The sequence below is a fragment of the Trachymyrmex cornetzi genome, unplaced genomic scaffold, assembly GCF_001594075.2.
Source record: "Trachymyrmex cornetzi isolate Tcor2-1 unplaced genomic scaffold, Tcor1.1 scaffold95, whole genome shotgun sequence".
NCBI classification, from domain to species: Eukaryota; Metazoa; Arthropoda; class Insecta; order Hymenoptera; family Formicidae; genus Trachymyrmex; species Trachymyrmex cornetzi.
The window spans coordinates 192,254-197,526 of NW_017300300.1; the positions used below are offsets into that span (position 1 = coordinate 192,254).

At 31.1% G+C, this 5,273-nt stretch overlaps 1 protein-coding gene across 1 annotated transcript in view; it reads left to right on the forward strand.

Annotated features, from left to right (window-relative positions):
* The first annotated feature begins 993 nt into the window (after positions 1-993).
* The window catches only part of LOC108769808 (uncharacterized), a 36,753-nt gene continuing 32,473 nt past the window's right edge, over positions 994-5,273 (forward strand). The window contains exons 1-2 of the mRNA XM_018521019.1: positions 994-1,154; positions 1,259-1,389. The gene's annotated coding sequence lies outside the window, so the exon portion shown is untranslated. The remainder of the gene's footprint in view (positions 1,155-1,258; positions 1,390-5,273) is intronic.

The following is a 5,273-nucleotide window of genomic DNA, read 5'->3' on the forward strand; positions in this document are numbered from 1 at the left end:
GATACGCGATAAATATACCTCATGGGACTCCAGCCTAAAGCGGGGAGCACAGACTCTTGCATAACGCATAATTCATGAGACATAAGAAATTGAACCAACCAGAGTTCTCTATTACATGGAAGGGAAAGAAACGGAGATCTTCGATTGGTACATATTCTTATGCATTACGTGTTATGCGTTATGCAAGAGTCTTTGCTCCCCGCTTAAGTCCGTAAGACGTAATCAGTAAGGAAATCGTAAAGGCCCGTCTACAATACACGGAGTAAGAAGTAAGAGTAAGAAATTGACCAATCACAGTCGATTATTCTTCTCACATTAGACTGTGATTGATCAATTTCTTAGGCTGGAGTCCCATGAGGTGTATTTACCGCGTATCGCGTAACCGCGTAACCAATCAGAAGCGATCCGCTGTTGTGGTTTCGCGTTTTACTGATTATTGATTGGTTACGCGGTTACGCAATACGCGGCAAATACGCTTCATGGGACTCCACCCTTACTCTTACTTCTTACTCCGTGTACTGTAGACGGGCCTACATTGGATTCGCTACTGGCCTTACGATCTCTGCTGTGATTGGTCAATTCACTTACTGCTTGCGTGTCACGGCCTTAAGGCCCGTCTACAATACACGGAGTAAGAAGTAAGAGTAAGAAATTGACCAATCACAGTCGATTATTCTTCTCACATTCGACTGTGATTGGTCAATTTCTTACTCTTACTTCTTACTCCGTGTATTGTAGACGGCCCTTTACGTTCTTGTATGTGTCATGGGCTTAACCATAAGCCGTACCGTAAGTATCAGCCAATCAGAATTAAAAATTCAAAAGAATTCTCGACTGTGATTGGCTAATTCTTATGGTACGTCTTATGATTACTGTTACGGAAGGTATGTGCGGCAGCCCTTACTCCTTCTAGATATTTCGTATGTTCATGATTTGCCTTTTTTGTCGAGTATCAGTGCACCAATACCACCAATCCTTAAGAGATGCAACAATGGCATGTTCTGTTGGTCACGAAATAGTGTCAGTATAATATTTCGTGTATAATTTTCGTTAGTCTTCTCGCATCTACTTGTGTTACTCAAATGAGAATTCGTTTCAGAATTGACGCTTTACTAAACGTAAATTTACGTATTTTGTTAAAAAGTTGTTAAAGGGTAAGTTCGACGAAAAAAGACGATTTATGCGTGATATGTAATGATTTATTTATGCTTACTAAATTCTGTTTATATTAATGTGGGTTTTTAAATTATTCTCATAGAATCTCAATAGAAAACAGCAGTCTAAAGAGTACAAGGGAGAGATATTTATGAAAATAGCGAATTTTAAATTAAAGTTCTTTTGCATTCTCACACACACTGAAAGCTTCATATAATCCCAACCAAAAATTTAGTGAGTATCATTAAGAATAGTATTAAAACACTATAATTGAATTTCTCTATTTTAAGCATCCTAATTTTTAATGTTCTTTTATTTACAAATAGGTATATATATTATAATAAGAAAAATATAATTTTTAAATTGGACTCAAACTTTACAATAATAACAATAAAATTAAGGCTAATGAGAGTCAGCGCGGAAATAGGTTCGCATAAGTATTAATTCGTGTAAAATACTTCCAATTGATAAATGATGTGCAACTTTATTCCAAAATCTTGAATGTTTCCACTCTCTTTGGAGTCATCATCAGCAAGTTAAACATAATTAACGATCATTGTTGGTTAAACGATCTGTCCTTGATGAGTCACTATCACATTCCCGAGACTCTGCTTCAATCTTGGGAACCTGATAGTGATTCATTAAGGACAGATCGTTTAACCATTGATTGTTAATTATGTTTAACTTGCTGATGATGACTCCAAAGAGAGTGAAAACATTCAAGATTTTGGAATAAAGTTGCACATCATTTATCAATTGAAAGTATTTTACATGAATTAATACTTATGTGCACCTATTCCCGCACTGACTCTCATTAGCCTTAATTTTATTGTTATTTATTATTGTATTATAATAAGAATAAGCAGAGACTGAGAAAATAAATGTTACTTGTCTTTGCATATTAAAAATATAGAAACTTTCCTCTACAAACTAAATTTTTTAAATATATTTTTATTTATGAAAAAGGTTAGACATAAATTATCGCTATATGGCTTGAACGTGTCATGTGTAATATATGAATATATTCTTTTTTATATGTTATTTATCTTTATATTAAATACTATTTTTTATTCATTTTACAATATTTCTATTAAAATGTTTTGCTGATTTCTTCTAAGTAAAAAAAAAAATATTAATTCAATTGTTTATTAAGATATAAGAACTCATATACATTGAAAGAAACTCAAGTAGTAATAAATCAGTATTCTATCAAACATGTAGTAAATGCTAACACATATGTACTTTTGCACTTTAGAACCCATAAATAAAATACAGCAACAAATTAGTATCTGACATCACACATTTTACAATAAATCATTTAGTACCTTACCAATCCATTCATTGCTCAAGATATTACAATGATGCAGAATTATTGTTCTTAATACTAATTAGCATTGATGAGCTCATCATGGTCACCAGGAAAAAGTGAAAGATTGGATAAATTACTACATGATATTTACAGTCAACTGTTATTTGCGCAAGCGCCTTTAGATTTAGTTTTGCTACTAACTAATAAAACATTAATGACGTTAAAACAAAAAGAAACTACATACTAACAAAACTCGAATGCAATTACTTTTTAACAATTTCAAATCTTAAATATTGTAGATAGAATTTTATTTGACTATTTAGACCTAATAATTTGTTATAATTCAATTCTGTAATGGAGTTCCAGGTTTAGTGTGTGAAATAGATGTAACCAGCTACAATCAATACATTGTTGTTTGATATTTGTTTATAATAAGAAATCTTAAGGAAGATTTTTAGAGGTGACATTGTTTTAAGATAAATAATTTTTTATTGTGTTTTTATCAATGACCCTGACCGAATTTATATTCCGGATTACACATTTCGGCTTGATTAAGACTATGATCTGAGGCTATCCAATTTTTAGTTTTGTTGTTGGTTCCCCAATTCTTTTAGTATAATGGTAACTATTACAGGCATATAATTATCGAAAATTATAACCGAAAAGGACTGAAATCTAAAAGGTCCTGGTAACTGTTATGGTAAATATGTTAAGACAATTAGAACCAAAAGTTAGATTTAGTCTCGGACCATTATCCAGATGGAAAATTTTTCGTCCGAATCCCTGGTGTTTATACTAAATTTATATTAAAGGTTCTTTCGAGTAAGAGACATAGATGATACAGTGTAACACAGACCCTATCGCAGTAAACAAAGTCTGGCCATGAGCGATTTTGTTAAAATCTTATGAGAGAAAGGTATATATTTTTTCCTATACATATATATATATATATACACACACTGTATACATATATACAGAGTAATGCAATAACTCTATCTACTTAGAATATTTCCGCTATTTTTAGAGATATGAAATAATATATTTATTGAAATTATATACCATCAAGAGGGGTACAATCAAGGGTACAGTATACTACTAATAGTTTTTATGGAGGCGTTTCGGAGATTTCAAGGTCACCCTCACTTTCTTAAATAAAATTGTATGATTTTTCTTACACAATATGATTCCTCTAATTATTCTACATATAAAAATATTGAGGTAGTAATATAAAAAAACCAGCAGTTTACGAGATATTTTATACTTTATTCTGGCATATATTGACATGAAAATATTAAATAACTCGTAAACTATTAATTTTTTTATAATCATACCTTAATACTTTTACGAATAGAATGAGATGAATCAATTGATGGAAAGAAGCACGTAGTTGCTTTAAAAAAATATGTATGCAAAAAGGATAATTTTTTAAATAAGCAACTATGTGTTTTCTTTCCATCAATTGATTTATTTCATTATTCTGCATATAAAAGTATTAAGATATGATTATAAAAAAATTAATAGTTTACGAGTTACTTAATATTTTATGTCAATATGTGCCAGAATAAAGAATAAAATATCTTGTAAACTGTTGATTTTGGTTTTTTGATATCATTAAGGGAGAATCCTGATGTATCACACCGAAAATAACGCGATTTTTGGGAATTTTTTTTAAAGAGATAATTCAATGAAACTTTTTGAAACTTCAGAGTGTTTTTAAAGTATATTTGTAGATATAAAAAATTATTTTTTCATTGCGCGAAATAACGTTATGTGTTTGTAAATATAGAGATAGATCTCGAAGGTTGCGGCATCGAATAGTGCAATCGGCGTGCAGGATAGCGCCTGTTGTACTTGTTTGAAGCAGAAATTCAAAGCATTTTAGTTTTATAATAATACTCTGCTCTAGATTAATCTATTTGCAAAGCAAAAAATGCCAAATTTATAAAATAACAGACCTTAGAAAAAAAATGCAATTTTCACAAAGAATTCTCACATTAATTGTGCAGTAATAATTATTATTTTAATAATATCAAATTAATATGTTGATCTAGAGAAGAATTTAGTTATCTATAGTTATGCACAGGAAGAAGTCAGTTGGTCGAATATTCTTTGAGTTATGCTGCTCGCCAATTCGAAAAACATGGTTTAAAGAAAAACGTGTTTAAAGATTTGAGTATGGAAGAGTACCTGTTTTCGAATACTTAACAGCTAATCTGCTATTCCAAGTCCATATACACAAATGTACGTTTTATACATATAAAAAAACATCTGCCTGTTATAATCCGGCTCGTAGAAAAGTCTGTTGTGAAAAAGAGAAACGGGTCGCGCGTTCGCTCGTATAATACACTTGCGTGACGCGCTGGTATAAAATTGCTTGTAGTATCGTTACAACTTCGAATTCTGATCTAGGACTTTGAAAACATATTTTTCAGATATGTTTCTAACAACTTATGCAAAAAAATCGATTTTTGTACCCATTACATCAGGATCCCCCCTTAATATTTTTATGTGCAGAATAATTAGAGAAACCATATTGTGTAAAAGAATCATACAATTCTGTTAAAAAAAATGGAAGTGACTTTGAAATTTTCGAAGCGTTTAGCTGATCTCCACCCATAGAAAAACTATTAGTAGTATATTATACTCCTCTTGATGCTATACAATTTAAATAAATATATTATTTCATATCTCTAAAAGTAGCGGAAATATTCTAAGTGGACAGAGTTACTTCCCCATCCTGTATATACAGGGTGGACCATCTGAAGTGATCCAGTCAAATATCTCGAAAACTAGTAGGGATAGAGAAAAA